Here is a 16,914-nt window from a genome sequence, read left to right as displayed (position 1 = left end):
AATGCCAAATAGTAGTAGCAAGGAACATAAGGAGCAGCTCTCTGAGAAAGGACTGAGAAAACAAGGCCTGTTCCCACCGGAAGGCAGAGGAACTGATCTGAATCCCTGTGTAAATCTTTTACCGGAAGCACAGTGGGGATTGAGTCAATTGAGATGGATGGGGAGCAAGTGCGTTTAGGCAAGCTCTTCTCAAGAGATGATTACATGAGGAAGCACTAACTAGCAGGGCCACTGGGTTAGGAAATGTGTAGCTATTCAAGAGGGAGCTTACCTGTGTTTCTAAGCACGCTGAAAAAGGAGAGAAGGGAATCAGGAAAATTGTAATGCAAAAAGACATGGATGAGAGCGACTTGCCTAGAGCCTCTTTGGTCTCTGTTAGTAGGATAGGATAAGGTTGGAAGATGGCTAACATCTTTGATCAGGGCTTCTCAGGCATGACCTGAAAGTGGATTGAGGTGCAAGGTCACACCGCACTGGTTTTGGGGAGGGAACAATCTATAATTTGATATGAGCTGGGTTCTGTCTGGAGCCTAGGCAGCCTTCCCACTTCCTGCTGGTGCCTCTGTTCTGATGACAGCCCTCCCCACCAACTCTATTGCAGCTCTCAGACCCCTTACTTACCTCCTTCTTTTATCCACCAAACTCTGCCCACAAACAGCTCAGTTCAGGTGGGAAGCAGTGTGTCCTTCAACCAGCACTGCCCCAGAGCTGTGCGTTGTATGGACGGAAAGGAAGGGAAGGGAAGAGAAGGGGTGGCATGAAGGGAAGACGCTTCCCAACCCATCCTGCACTCAGCGATCCCTGTTCCCTCCCTCAGCATCCAAACCCAGCCACGCTCTTTTATTTGCTATGACCCAAATGCCACAAGTCCAAAGGATATCTGGATTGTCTGGGTTGCAGCAAAATATCCCCAGGAGATTAGTTCCCATGTGGAAGAAGGGTGAGCGCCACTGAAGTAGATGACATGGGCCCTCAAGTGTCATGTTGTTACTAGGGTAAGTGAGAGTCTTTTGAGTAAAACAATTTGTGGATAGTGCAGGCGCTTTCCTTGTTTGTGGGAGGGATTTCCTTTTCAATATACTTTTGCAGCATGTTGCAAGGGTCACTCACCTTTGCCCCCACTATATCACGATGGGTTTACTGTCGACAAAATGACCCCAACGGTTCAACAAAGCAGCAGCTAGGAGTCTCTGAAAAGCTGCATTGAGCAGCCACTCCCCAAACAGCCCTTTTACCAAGTGACTTGTCCATTGGTTGCTCTTAGAATTTTTAATTCTAAGAGTTACTGATGCCATCTGAATTTTTCCTTTGTAACTAGACAGTGGGACAGTGGCAGTCCCAGTGCTGCGTAGTTTTCCATACATTATGTATAGGGAACACCTAGGGAATAGTGAGTGTTGTTGTGAAGTTACTCCAAGCAGTTTCATGCGATAAAAAATATCTTGTATTTGCACGACACCTTTCATACTGAAGAATTCCAAAGCACTCTACGAATTGTAGAAAGGGAACATTTAATTCACCACTCAAATGCAGCTGCCTCTAGGAATCATCTGTTTAACAGCAAATAGAACTTTAGGACAGGAAGTGAAAGAGAATGCCAATTGACATTTTGGGGGGAATTTAGGAAGGCTGGATGTAAGGACCAGAACTGGAACTTGGACAGAACACAAGGATTAACACACTGACCCATGTGAATAATGCAATAAGATCTTTAATGATAGCAGATGAGCAGGACCTCAGTTTTACTTCTCATCTGAAAGATGGCATCTGTGGCAACACCGTGCCCCCTAACGCCACCCTGGAGCATTGTCTCAATCACGACTGACAGTAAAGAGTGACCCCCATTGAATTCCTGGCACCACTGCTTGCAGAATCCTGGGATGTCCTGTATAGTTGCTAAGTAGGCTGGAGCCTTTGACAAGTGAGGATTGCAGCAGCCCTTGTACCACAGCAAATACAAACGAGGAGCCATGTGCTTATTCTCCATTTGGAGTTGCTACAAAGGAGGAGAGCCTGAGAAACCACAAAGTTAAAATGGCAAGAATAAAAGGAGAACTTGTGGCACCTTAGAGACTAACAAATTTAGTCTCTAAGGTTCCACAAGTCCTCCTTTTCCTTTTGCAGATACAGACTAACACGGCTGCTACTCTGAAACCTGTCATTAAAGAATAAAAGAGTACCTAGATCTCCTAATCCCCCTCCAGCTGAGTCAGCGTGCTAGGAAAGAGCAACTCATTCTTCATCCAGGGAAAGGGTCCAGTCTTGGAATAAGAGGAATGCTGAGCATAAACTCAGTGGTGTTTTCGAGGACTCAGACACCTGTTCATCATTAGGGTGCCTGTACCTGATTGCCTGAGCATGTAAAAAGTCACCAGTATGATTTGAGGTTAAGGCCTCAGCAAGTGAATGGAGTTTGTGGCTGCTGTTTGGCTGAAAATCATTTCCTCTCTCCAGGAGAATGTTTCTCTGGATCCTAACCCCTGGAGAGTGGATAAGAATCTGTTCCCGAGGTGGGCAGGGTGCAATAAATATTTCTGGGATGCCATATCAACTGAGCAGTTGAGTTCCAGCCCTACTTGTTAGGAGGTCCACGTAGATCCAAGCTTGTTCATTTGAATCTCTGTATGGCTGCAGCCTGTAGTTCATCCCCCTGGTGGCCAACTGAGAGCTCAACGGGTGTCAGCAAGGTAAGTGTTTTGGAGAGGGGGAACACGTTGTTTAAAAATCAGACTGAGTCAGGATAACCAGGGTATGGCGAGAGTTAAGATTCAGGGCCTTGAAAATGCCAGCTTGTGTCATCAGCAAAAGCGCAACTGTTGTTGAAATCAAGGCCTGCCTTCCTGCACAACCTGTGATTAATGTCAGAAATTTGGGACAAAGCATCTCCAGGGGTGGCCAATCTCCAACAGCCCCAGACACTCTTCAGTCATTGCAGACACACGGAGCAGTGTAAATCCTTCTTGAAAGCAGGGGTCTTGTCTAGGCTTAATATTTTTGAGTAGCACTGCTACCCCATGCCACCTCTGAGTTCCCACAGTGCGCTGAGGCCCACCCTCTCTGAGCAGATGATGTAGATCTAAATGTCAGTTATTGCTTCAAGGCTGCTGCAGGGATGTGGTTACATACCAGAGCCCTGCTGTTTAAAGCGTTAACCTCTTGCTAACCCCTTTGCAGCTGTGGAGATATTTATCCACCTCTTCTTTCTGTTTGCCACAGCAGGCATAGCTTTTCCTTCTCTTGCACTCTGTCTCTCACACACATGCCCGTATGCCAGAGTGGGCAAACTACGGCCCGCGGGCCCGTCCTGCCCGGCCCCAGAGCTCCTGGCCCGGGAGGCTCACCCCCGGCCCCTCCCCCGCAGCCCTCAGCTCACTCCTCCGCTGGCGCAAAGCTCTGGGTGGCAGAGCAGCGAGCGCCTGGGGCAGCGCAGCTGCAGAGCCCGGCCTGACCTTGTGCTGCAGCGCTGCGAGCCACCGGTGCTCCAGGCAGCGCGGTAAGGGGGCACGGAGCGGGGGGGTTGGATAGAGGGCAGGGGAGTTCGGGGGTTGTCAGGGGGTGGGGGTGTGGATAGGGGTTGGGGCAGTCAAAGGGCGGGAAATGGGGGTTGAATGGGGGCAGGGGTCCCAGGGGGACTGTCAGGGGGCGAGAAGCAGAGGGGGTTGGATGGGGGCGGGGGGGTCAGGCCATGCCTGTCTGTTTGGGAGGCAGCGCCTCCCCTAACCCACCCTCCATGTAATTTCAGAAACCTGATGCGGCCCTCAGGCCAAAAAGTTTGCCCGCCCCTGCTGTATGCTGTGTGCGCAAGAAGGAGAATAATACCATCCCTGCCCCCTGTCAGTTATAGTTCTTGCATCTTTTCCTGCAAATATTTTTGTGATGCTGGTGGGCGGGGACCCTCTCTAGGGATGAGAGAGGACTCCAGCCAATATGGCCCATTCAGCCCTTGGCCTTTTTTTGCTCAGGGGCCACCTGTGATGATAGTTGTCGACATCCCACAAAACTGTCTCTTAGGAACTGTGCTATGACCCCCAACTTATTTTCCAGAGGCCACTGAACAGCTTCCCAATGGTAACAACTTTTGGTCACCCTGACCTGCAGTAAATTTACCCTGGAAACCTAGAGGGGCAGGCGCTATCTGAAAAGGTCCTGAACTGGAATTTTTATGCGCCACGTATGTTTTGTAAATGATCTTGACTCTGAAACAGCGTTTCGGTGCTGCTGGGTATCATGATTTCACTGCGAGTAACTGAGTTTTGGTCCCTAGTAGAGCCAGCCTTGCAATGATGTGAGAGGGTCCAGCCCTCACCCAAATTTCAGCTTTGCCTTTTGGGGAACAGCAGCTGATAGGGCTGCTGCAGGACGTAGGCAGAGGTCTCTCCCCTCCCCTCAGATGACGACAGGATTTTTCAGGTGCGGAAGTGGGAGAGGAAGCAGTTGACATCAACCATTCCCACAAGAGAGAAGGGGGATGATCATGAGGGAACAAAAAGAGCCCAGCAGCTCAGGGTAGCTCTGCTCCCGTCTTCTCCCTCCCCTCCTGTGAAAAATAGGTTGGCCTGGGAATAAGGAGAGGGATGAAAAAGTCCTTGGAGCTGACCCCCTCCCTAAGCCAGGGAAAGGGCAGAAGGGGACCCTGCTGCAGCTGTCCCATCAGGCCTATGGGGCAGAGTTGATGTGGGGTGTGGGGAGGTGCCTAGTGAATTGCTGGGCTGGGAGATGGGCAGATGTGGGTCTGGGTGGGGGGACACAATGAATTGACTGGAATGTTGGGCTTTGGGGAGAAGCTGGAAGCTCTGTGCCGTCAGGCAGCCAGTGAGAGCTGCTTGCAGCTCAGTTTGAAATCACCTCACTGTTTACATTTGGGAGAACTGGCAGCACTGTAACTGCCACATATACACTGGGGGTGGGCAGAGGCCCAAGACTAGCCAAAAAACCCCAGTCCAATCTTTGCAAAATCCCATGATTTTGGGGCCTGTCTCATTAATTTTTGGGGTCAGACTCATGATTTTTTGAACTTGTGATGTTGTCAATTGCTGACTTTTTTTAATTTATTTATCTGTTGAGTTTTGGAAATGAACAGTTAAAGGGTTCTGCCACTTTCCCACTGCCTTCTAATTCTTCACTCACCATCACCCTACCTAATTTAAACCTCTCGCCCAACCGTAATTTGGTCCCTTTCTTTTATTCTGTAATGGAAATATGGTCTTGGATGAACACTGTTCATTTTATATACTATTTATTGAATGTGTAGTAAAGATTCTGAAGGGAATATAGCCCCAGGGGGAAGTTATGTTAGAATGGTGCAAGTTTCTCTGTCGAAACTGGTGGTGGAATAGAGGCATATTTTTATGAATGACTGATAGGATTGATGTTTATGAAGTTTGATTGCAGGAGGTTTTATGTTAGTGTTGTGTATTGGAAATGGATCAGTGACTAAGGAATGCTATTTTATAGTCTGCCAGTAACCTGTTATTTTGATCTTCGCATGTTATTTGCAGTTTTTAAGTGGGCAACATTAAGGTTACGTGGGATGATAGTGAGCACTGAAGGGTTATATGGCAGTTTGCAATTTGCTGGATTTCTTAACAGTTCACTCCCCAAAACTTAAATTGTTCAAGATCTTGGTGCACGTCAACTTCTGGAGAGTACTAGCAGGGGAGGAAGGGCAGCAAAGAAATTCAAAATAATTGTAATCATAATAAATTACAATAAATAATGAAAAAAGTCACACTTTCTCAGATCTCAGAAAAGTTTGGGTCAAATCTTTGGCAAGGATCATACAGTATCTGAACTGGATCTCCCAACTCAGTGTTTGGTTGAACCAGGGGCCTGAGCCAAAGCCTATTGAATTCAATGGAAAGATTCCCACAAATACAGCTGGTTGGAAAAATTCCAGTGAAACATTTTTTTCATCAGTATTTGCTAATTTGTTTAAAAAAAAAAAAGTCCTGTGGAGATTGCTCAGTTTTTGACTAAGGTTTGTTGGACACCTGCTTGGTTTCCTGCCAGCTTGCCTGGGCTTCCAGGCTCCACAGCTCTAGAGCAATCTTGCATGGTGGGCTGTGTGAGAACTGGGGACACTAGAGTTTCCAGGGTCCCTGGCTCTGGGGCAGCCCTGCCATGTGTACAGTCCCAAAACCAGACCCTATTTCTTCACGGAGAGGTTTACATTTTTTGGTTTTCACTCTGAATGAGAACAAAACCAATTAGGAAATATTGAAATCCTCTGCGAAAAGGAATTACTTTTCTCCACGCAGCTCTGCCCACTTGGTGTTTTTTGGCTCAGACCCCAAAAGAGAGTGGGTGGAATATGTTGTGAGGACACCACTTTTTGTGGTCGGTCTTAATAGAAAACGAAATCCGTCTGAACCATCCGGTGGCTTTAGACCCCCTGAGCTTGATATCAGACGCATGTGCTGTCGTGCAGTAATTTGGGAAGCACATAAAGGACTAGAGGGAATGTGTACTGAGCAATCAGCTACATTTAGGGCCATTTCCTACACTAACTCAAGTAATTTCAATGACGACAGGATTAGGGTTACACTCAAAGGGCCTATCTTATTGGCTTTTTTTGCTGGCCCATATGGGGACCAAGAAGCTGCACTTGAAAACTTCTACCTCCTGGCTATATGCTTCAGTAGCAAAAGAGTTAAACGTCAGTGGTCAGCCCTGGAGATGAGACATGGGAGATTAGATCTGGGATCCCATTCTGCTGCTGCACCGATAATGGGATCTTATCAGGCTGCCACTTTTACTTTTATTACTGAGGCTTGGGACTGCAGAAACTGAAAGGTAGAGATGGGAAGTGACTATTGATTGGCAATCAGTAGTGGCTGAGGCTCTTTCATCAGCCATGTGGAAGTGCAGTGCATGCTAATAGCAATTGGCAAATCCCAGTGGTGCTAGTGTGGGTGCTGGGAATTATTGTGGCTGCATGCTGTACGCTCTGATGCCAGAAGTGATCACACTTGCAATTAGTGCCCTTGGCATTGCCCCTGTGTAAAATGGGGCTTCATGTGACAGAACCGCCAACTGCCCAATCTAAGGCTGGCAGCAACCAAGTGAGGGATGACAAAGAGCAAGAGAGGGAGGAACAGTGTGTGCGGCTTCATTATGTTCCCCTAAATAGCAATTCTCCACCTTAGGGTGCTCTAAACAGTGTTGACTTTTGTGTTTGTGAATAAGCCAGGGACACATCTGTCAGTGAGCTGGGGCTATGCCTGACCCAGGTGCTCAAAAGGGGCCACACTGATTTGCCTCAGTTCTCCTTTCTTTTCCTCTCTGCCTTCTCTGTGTTCCCTCCCATTTGGATGACTCCTTCCTCCTTTTGTCATTAGATATCTCATAATTTCTTGCTTCAGCCGCATGCTTTTGCCTCCAGTCTCGCTATTGCTTCCTTTGTTTTGGAAGATAAGGCTCACGGGAGGGGGTAGGGTTGGGGAGTGAAGCAAAGAGGGAGTTTCTCTTTCCCGTTTACCTCACTGAGGGAACATGAGGAAAAGGGGCCAGTGATCAGGGCTTTGGATGCTCTGGGTGGCACGGACAAAACATGGTGTCCGCTCCAGTAGCCAAAGGAAGAGTGAGATTTAACATTCCTGAATTTTAAAAAGGGCAACCTCTCCCTACATCCCTCCCTCAAGCACTGCTCAGTGGGGTGTACCACCAGCTGGTCACTGTCATGCTACCTATCCCTCTCTCACACACAGGAGGGAAAAAGCCAGCTAGTTGGAGGTTGAACCTCCCATCCATCTCTGTCACCCTAATGCTCAACCGCTAAACCAAAGGAGCAGCTGTGGTAGCAGAGCCCAGCAGAGACCTGGTTATATAACCGAGACTGAAACATACAATCTCTGATGCTTAGTTCCTTTTAAAAATAGCCCCAGATTTTAATTTTTAAACTGAAGTGCTGGTGCAGGAGTGATGCTACCAAGGTGGCATAGTGACTTGGTTCCTTCCATTTGCTGTGGCTTACTGATTTTTAAACAATGACTTGTATGAAGAGCCAAAGCGATTCTGAAAAAAAATTGGATCTGGCATGAAAATAGGCCGCTGCTTTTTAACCCTGCCCCTGATAATTTAAAGGTAGAGTTCAAGGCCCCTGTCTTGTGTTTGGATTCCCTAGCGCAGACCCCTGTACCCAGGCACTGAGGCATTGACTTCAGTGATGCTCCACGCAGACACAGGTGTCTCCCTGTGCAGAGTTCATAGCAGGATCAGGCCCTTTAGTATCTGATGTCATCAGTTGATGCAGGGTGAGCAGAGTCCAGAATTCAGGTCTCGGTGGGTAAGTAAAGAGGGAACAGATTTTCCACCATGTTCTAAAGTGTAGCATATCTGTATTTTTTTTTAAGGTTACCTCTGTATTTTGGTACAGATTAGGGTTCTTTTTAATTTTTAAAGGGCACTATCAGGTTACGAATCTAGTTGTTGTATTTTTTTAATTAAATGTTTAGACAAATATCCTTGCCTATATTATAAATCACACCTTAGATAATTAACACAGAATTTTTGAAATCTGTTACTTGTCATTATTCCCACTGCCTGTTCACTTTTTTTGCATTGTATCTTACAGTAGTTGGACTATGAATATAGATTAGTTGGTTGGCTGGGATCCACAAGGGCTCTTAGGTGCTTTGATTCTCGGCATCACAATGCCTGTCAGAATATCCTGTCCTTTAGTGGTCAGGGCACTCACGTGAGAGGTGGCAGAGCTCTGTTCAAATCCCTTCTCCCCCTCAGGAAGTGGGAGACTTCAAAGTGGGGTCTCCCACACCCTGAGTGAGTACCCTATCTGATAGGTTAAAGGTTATAAGGGAAGTCCTGCTCTCTCCCTTTCCCTCAGGCTTCTTGTGTGAACATGCCTGAGGGGCCCAATCCAGTAGGTTTGCTCAGAAGCACTTATAACTGTGATCTAGCCTCCTGTATCACATAAGCCCTGAATGAACTTCTGGTTGAACTAAGCATAGTTTAGAAAAATATCCCACTTTGATCTAAAAGGTGCCAGTGATGGAGAATCTGTCACAACCTCTTGGTAAATTACCCTCACTGTTAGTTGGCCTGCCCTAGCTCTAGCATTGCTACAGCTCCACTGCTGCTACCAGTGCTAAAAGTAGACCTGCCGTTGCGATCTTTACTACCTTGTCACCCAGCCATGCTCTGAAAAAGCATAAATGATGCTCCCTCCCCCGCCCCAGCAGCTGCTAACTGTGGAGGGAGTAACAGTTGTAGTCCCTCCCCCGCACACATTCAGCACTCACTTGGAGGGGACGGAGGGAGCTTTCTGAGCCTGCTGCTTAGTGTAGCTCAACACTTCCTCTCTTCCCACCTGCACTTCATTCGCTGGGCTGGGAGGAAGTTGCAGTTGCAGCTTCTTGACACTAGGAGCAGCTCTGTCCTGCTGGGCAGACAGCAGAGGGCTATGCTCTGGAGCCATGGAGACCTGCCTGCCTTCTCCCCCAGGCTTTTAGGACAGAGTGGTGATCGGGGGGGGGAAACCTGGGCAGGCAGGGGTCTGAGCTCCAACCCACCTGCTGCTCCGCCTCCCCAATGAAGGGGTTGGGGTGGAGGACACAAGATGGGATAGGAGGAAAGCTGTGGGGGACACACCCAGGAAAGGACCTTGAGGGGTGGGAGGAGAGCAGAGGGTTGGGGGGAATTTTGGGGAGGAGAGAATGAGGGGTGTTTGGGGGAGAGGGAGGAGAAACTGAAGATCAGGAACTTGTGCAGGGGCGATGCCTGGATAGAGGGAGGTGTTAAGAGCTGTATTGTGGGGTGGGGGCCATAGGAGGGGATTTATACTGCTGGGGTTGTTGCGGGGGGGCTTTGTGGCACTGTGGGGAGGGCCTGTGGTTCCCTGCTTTCTGACAAAGATACCCTACTGAGCACGGCCTGCAAGAAGTGTTCTTGGGGGAGGTGATGGTTCATTTGTCCTCTTTTTCTTGATAATTAAAGATAAATAAAGAGCTGTCCACAGGAACTGACTTGAGCAGAATCCCCTGTGGTTTCTTCAGGGTGGAGACTTGTTCAGTGAGCGTGTGTCCCTGCTGGTGGAGGGATCCCACCTTTGCTTTAAAGTATGGTTATAATCAGGAGAGTGCTGGTGTAAACATGGATCCCATCTTATCCCACAGTTCTGCTCCCTCGTGCCCTGATAATCTCATGTGGAAAGGAGCCTATGCAGGGACCTAGAAATGCTTTGAGGATCTCCTCATGTAGTTCCTTGCGAATTTCTCCCCACAACAGGTGGGGGTACTCCACTGTCCTATACCCAGAGAAGAAGCAGAGGATTCACCCATCATAATCTGCCCTTTCCCTGTAATCTACATGGATATTGAGGGAGCCGTTGAGACGTTGTCTGCCTCTTCCAGGTTTCCCTGGCCTCCTTTGTTGTACTGATTATAAAGCTCCACTGGACTGGCAGGTATGGCTCTACAGTGCAAAGGGGGCCAGGCAATTGTTCACACAATTTGTAGCTGCATGAATTTCATTGTTGATTCTCTGTCCAGTTGGTGTGAGTATGATGCACATTTCTCTCCTGTCCTCTTCGCCAGCTATGCTGAACTCAGAGCCCATGGGCAAGGGGAGGGAGGATACAATACTATGGAGATAGTTGATCCCTCTCCCCCACTCCACACCAATTTCTGAATTGAGAAGGGGAGATCCGTATAAAACCTCCAGTGCATGGTTTGTGTCTGTTCTTCTTCTCTGCCCACTTTACCAACATGTGTAAGGTCCTACAGGAGCTGTACAGCTTCAGCAGAATGAACTGGAATCTCTTCTGATTTGTGTGTCAACAACAGAATTGTCCTGTAATTTCAAATTGCAGGATCTTTATTAGTAGGGATAGGGTAAGAAGTGGAGGGAGGCTTGTTTGACTTTCTCATCCCAGGCTTAGTTTGCTGCACTGGCAGTTAAAAAAAAATTTCTTTTGACTCGTAAACTGAGCATATTTCATACGGAAGCCGTTGAGAGAAGACCAATTACAGAGCCCCTCTTCGGACTATAACCACACTTTATGGAGCTAAATCTGTTTTCCTCAAATATTCAAGGCATCCAATTTGAAAAACCAAACCAGTCATTCAAGAGACCACTAGTCTTCTTGGAGTAAAACACTCCTTATTGGTAGCATGTGCAAGGTCACCCCTGTCCTACTCTTCCTGCCCCTCCCCAAAACTGACATACTGGGGAGCATCTGCAGTTCATTTTCCCTTGCCAGCGAGTGACAGGAAAGGTGCAGTGAAAGGATGAGATGCATTCTCATGACTGATGGCAGCAGAGCCTGGTTGAATTATTGCCTGTTGTGTGGGGAGCAGAGGTTTGCTTTTGGGATGCTGGATCCTAAGTCATCTGTCTTTTGCTTTTAAAGGGGAACTGAATAGCTTTCAAAAAAAAGGAAAGAAATTAACCAATTATTTAGGAACTCACATGGACAGCAGACAATATTTGCTGTCTTAAAACACACAGATGCATTTAAAATCAGAATAGAAACTTAGTTCCTCCTTTGCTTATTCACTACCAAGGCCTGAGTTCAGATTTCTGCTTTTCCGTAGCTATAGCTGATACCGCTACCACCTAAATCAATATAAAGAGTAGTTGCTAGATTCTAAGGTGACAGATTTCTGTTACCAATCTGCCTGAGACGTCAGGTGGTCAGGCTGAAGCCGCAGGATCGTTTGGGGAGGAGATGATGAAACACACCAAGTGTCTGAACTTTAAAGCTTTATTGATAAAATAATAAAGTAACAGCGGAGAGTGATGGGTGCTCCCCATGTCACTCAGAGGAAGGAAGAAAGCATTAGTGCCCCAAGCCTTAACCCACTTTCATACTCACACACACTCTACCCGACTCTGGCCAAGCCTGGGAGTAACATAAACAGAAGAGGGGGAAGGGTGGATGGGATTACTGTCCTGGGCCCAGGTCTTCCGGGGTCCGCTGTGATCTCCGAATTACTCCAGCTCTCAGGAGGGTTTTAAGTCCTGTGTTCCTTTGGGGGTGTTCCATTCCGCGACCTCTGTTCCTGGTGCTCTTTGTGCCAGTCCAAACTGGCTTTCTGTGTTCTTCTTCGCTTTCCCAAAACACAACAGCTCCAGGGACGCGAAGCTCTGCTCCCCTCCTCCTTGTCTCGCTTGTTTTTAACATCTCTGCAGCCCTGGTTTTCTCATGGCTGGCTGTGGCTGGGTGAGAGATAAACTTCTCGTCTAGCTCCATGACCTTGGACTGGGGCCAGCGTCTTATCGTTGGACTGAGCTTGCTAGCTGCAGTGTTGAGTTAACCTGTTCTCTGCTCTCTTTCTCCTTCCCCCTTTGGCCTCTTGCAGCCTGCAAAAGAACCTTCCACTCACACCTTTGACCCTCCCCAAAATGCTTTGCGATGCTTGCAACAGCGTTAGCAATATGCAGGGCTGATCTGCCTTTCCCAGGAGAACCCCTGAGGTTGTGACACTAGTGCTTTTCTTCTCAAAGCACATCATTCTATATATAGGGATATATAGGGATGTGAGGTGAAATCTTACAGCTTTAATACAGTACTTAATTGGGTTGCCAGCTTTGGTTGGACGTATTCGTGGAGGTTTCATCACACAACATAATCTTTAATTAAAGATTCATCTTTAATTCCTGGAGTCTCCAGGAATTAATCGTGGAGGGTCAGCAACCCTAATACTCAACCATGTAGGCTGGAAGTGTAGGATATCTTTTTTTCCTCATTGAAATTGCTGAGGAACTTTAAAAAGGTGGAATGTAACTGCTCACTTTGGAATTTGGCCAGGACACCCAACTGAACACTCCTACCCCTGGAAAAAGTGCTACAGGGGACTTTAATATATGAAGCCAGGATATTGGTTTTAAGTTTCACTCAGCACTCCTAGAGCCACAGTGCCCCCTAGTGCCATGGTGAGGCATTGATTCGGTACTGAGAGAAGAACACCATTTTGCTGAAGTGTCAGCACTGAAGCTTGGAGTACTTCTATGTTCTGTAGAAGCCACTTATCACAGTCACAGATACTGACCTGACCCTGCTTTGATTAGAGCTGGGGCGATCACAGCCCTAGGGTGGTATGTGTGAAGGAATGTAGTTTACGCGGGGATGGAACTTGTGGGAAATAAAACTGGATGAGCCAGGACATGGGAAAGTAAAGCGGAGCAGATGGAATACAGGGGGCCACGTCCTCAGTGCATGTAAATTGGCACAGCCCCTTGACTTCATTGGGGTACAGTGATTTATATGAGCGGGGGGGTCTGATTTCCAGTCTTTTATAATATATAATTTGTGCTTATGTAGCAGCTTCTCAGTCCCCTTTACTAACATTTACGTAGTATCACAGCACCCGATTTCACAGGTAAGGGAACTGAGACCCAGTGGTTTTTGTATCTTGCCCAAGATCACACAACAAATCTGTGCAGACTGGAATCCAAGTCTCTAGACTGTCAGTTCTTTGCCTTGCTACAAGATTATCCATTCTTCCTTTTAAAGGGCCTGGTTTTTTCATCTTAAAATATTTCTTCTCCTTCTAAAACCCCAGCTGTGACAAAGGCATCACATTTGATAACCTTTCTGCCCAGGAAGAAGGCTACTGAGTGGCAATGTTACCCTGCTGGCTACTGTGGGGCTGGGGTCTTGACCAGGGAAAGTACGAGTTCCATACTGAATTTCAGAGTCAGGTTGTGTAGCATCAGTGATTGTCTAGCTGGAATCGCCACCTATGGAGCTGGGAGTCAGTTTTCCAGCTCACAAGCGCGAGAGTTAATTCGGAGCGTGTTGGTGTTTATGGTGGTTTGGGATGAGCAAGGCTGCTGGAATCTGGCCCTGAATGTTGCCTTGCCTACTCTAATGCTGTGGAGGACACTGTGCTCATCGGGCTGCTGCTCTCTGGTGATATGATTTCCAGTTTCATTTAAGACACAAATAAAAGATTCACACAAAAGAATCCTCATAATCCCTATCTATCAACAGTGCAGAATCCCCATACACGGTGCCATGATTAAGTATCTTCACAGGAGATACTCAGGTCTGGAAAAGCAGAGAGTATTGTAGGTGAGGATTAAGGTGCATTGGCAAAGCTAGGTAGGGTTCCAGGACTGGCATAACAGATGTACTTCAGAGTGGTAGCCGTGTTAGTCTGTATCAGCAAAAACAACAAGGAGTCCTTGTGGCACCTTAGAGACTAACCAATTTATTTGGGCATAAGTGGGTTCCAGCCCGCGAAAGCTTATGCCCAAATACATTTGTTAGTCTCTAAGGTGCCACAAGGACTCCTCGTTGTTATAACAGAAGTAGTCGGTCAGGGCTGAGGTGCATTGACAGGTGTAAGGACCTAGAACTGGAGTGCTAGAACTGTCCCCCAACTTCCCTGTTCCCGTATCATTTCCCTTCCCCATTTTATTGTTCTTCTACCCAAGGTTTTACAAATTCAAAAAGAGAAGAAAGTCCCCGCCTGATTTTATTTTCTCTTCCCTTTTCTCTGCAAGGCGTTGTTACACGGGAGCAGATGTAGGCAAATACATTCAAAGGAATAGAATTCATCTGTCACTGTAGTCATGTCCAGTGGGGCTGCTGTTTGTGTGGTCTGCCCCTAAAAGACTTTATTAAAGCTCAGCCTGGTTAGGAGCCCCCCTCCATCTTTCTTTTTATTGCTGTAATAAATCCCACACGATCTCTGTACCAGGAGGGGGAAGGAGGAGATTTCCTGTCTAGCGCATTGCAGGGTTTTATTGACTGTCCAAAGTGGCAGTAAATCTGAAGCAGCAGGTGAATCCAGCAGCGGTGAGCAGAGCACGAAGTGTTGTCGCCCGTGGCAGGTGAGGATAGATTGGAATTGCTCGTTAGCACCGTGAGAGGTTTCAAGGCTTCATTCTGTTTTCATAGTGGCTCTTGAGGGACCAGAAAGTGAGCTATTGTTACCTAAACTTTTATCCTTTTTTTAATTTTCTGGTTGCTTCCCCCACTCTTCAGCACATGCAATGTTTAACTCTTCCCTCCCCCGTGAGCACTGCATATAAATCACGTGTCACCACAACAACTTTCCACCAGCTGAAGGCATAATTTGTAGGCTTTATCCAAGTGATTTGAGTAATGCTCTGTAGATCTGCCAGCAGGGTGTACTGCAAGAACGGGTCCACTTACACCTTCCTGAAGCTGAGGGTGGGACACAAGCTTGTCCCACACTGGACTGGCTTTGCTCCACAGTTCTGCTAGTAGAGGAAACTCTGAGAAAAGAGTGGCTCACATTCTTTGTCCAGCTGAGAGGACGGGTGATAGTCTTATCCAGGGTGCAGGTCAGTGTGCCTTTGTAGATCTGCCATCATTCTGGGAGCTATGTAAATTCACTATCTGAAACTCTACACTGAAATCTTCTAAACTGTGCCAGTAAGAGAATCTAATGTCTGTGGCTTGTGCCAGGTTTCTAGCCCTTCGCTTAATTTAGGCTAATTAATAAGACTTTCTGTGTGGTCCAAACTCCATCTCCAGCCCAGAAGCAGGCATAATTTTCTTTTCTGTTTGCTTTTAGTCTTACTAGTTCTCTTCTCCATTTCAAGCTGATGTTTGCAACAGAACCACTGGTATGACATTTTTATAACCCCTTTCAGACAGAAGGATATTACAGTGCTTATCAATCTAATCTTCCCAGCCCTAAAATGTAGCAATATCAAAGGTGGAACGTAGTGGCTGCTTAACTGGGCCCAGCAATACTATACAGCCCTTCAGGACAGGAAGTGAAGAAGATTCCTGCACCTAATTAAATTGCAGGGGAGATTGGCAAGCAGAATGGAATTGCCAACACTGGCAGTAGGAGTCTTTTTATCAACTTCCATGGGCTTTGTATCAAAAGGTTTTGCCCTATATCTTCCCCCACTACACTGATGTTGGTCCTGACTGAGCACCAGCAGCTTCCAATAGTTCACCACCCCAGCCACCAGCATTGCCTGACCCAACATGAGGGAGATTGTTTGTTTTGTTTGTTTGTTTGTCTGGTTAGGCATCAGCCTGTTTTCTAACTGGGACATGGCTATGCAGGAGAACAGATTTCCTTCCCAGGACCCACTGCTGCAGTAATTGTAGTTGTCTGACGCTCTGGGGCAAGGAGACAATGAGAATCCTCTTGGTAAATTTACTGGGGGGAGGCTTTCTCCTGAAGGAAGAAGGGTGATAGCTTGTTAGCTGGGGTATGTTCTCCATGGCTGACACAAGTACGGTCTTGTACATCTTTGTATGGTGTGAATGTTACTTGGCTTCCCAGCTCATCTAAGAAGTATCTGGACTCCGGCTTCATATTAAAACAGTGCTGAGATTTGCTCTATCATGACATGCTACAACCCAACCATAAATATTGTTTGGTCACCTGGGGAAAGGGGCGTACTATATTGCCTTCATCATCATGGTATTTACAGAGCTGTCAAGATGGTAAGAGACAGCAGATGGGCTAATGTCAGTGGTGCCCCCTAGGGTTCTGTGAAAAGGTTCACTGGCTAACATGCCCAGTGGTGACCTTGATGGGGACTGACAGGGCATGGTTTCTTTTGGCCACCTCCTCCAGGTTCCCCCTTTGCTAATCACAGAAACGTGTGCTGGCTTCTGGTATTAGCCGCTAGTTCTGGATAACTTCGCACCTCTGTGAGGTCAAGGAAGGTCTTCTGTGGTTCGTTGATCCTGTTTGGTGGGTTTGGATGTGTCAGAGGCGGAGCCAGCTTTACCCTTTTCCTCCTCCTCAGTTGCCTCATAACATCCTGTACCACCCTAGCATGGACAGAGGTTGTGCTTCAGTACGTGGCTAATGCAAGCCCTTCCTGAAGTGCAATACCTGCTCTTCCAATTCCCTTGTCTCTGTGACCCTATCCAGTCCCCATTCTCTTAGCAACTGCTTGCTCTCTTTGACTTTGTCTCCTGTCTGCATCTCACCCATGCTCTTCTGTGTGTTT

At 47.3% G+C, this 16,914-nt stretch overlaps 1 protein-coding gene across 6 annotated transcripts in view; it reads left to right on the top strand.

The window, feature by feature from the left end:
• Positions 1-16,914, top strand: part of SLC8A3 (solute carrier family 8 member A3) — a 193,980-nt gene that overhangs the window by 63,859 nt on the left and 113,207 nt on the right. The gene's annotated exons all lie outside the window — the stretch shown is intronic.

The sequence above is a fragment of the Natator depressus genome, chromosome 6, assembly GCF_965152275.1.
Source record: "Natator depressus isolate rNatDep1 chromosome 6, rNatDep2.hap1, whole genome shotgun sequence".
Classification (NCBI taxonomy): domain Eukaryota; kingdom Metazoa; phylum Chordata; order Testudines; family Cheloniidae; genus Natator; species Natator depressus.
The sequence above is the reverse complement of the archived record's forward strand: the minus strand, read 5'-3'. Positions and strand labels throughout refer to the sequence as shown.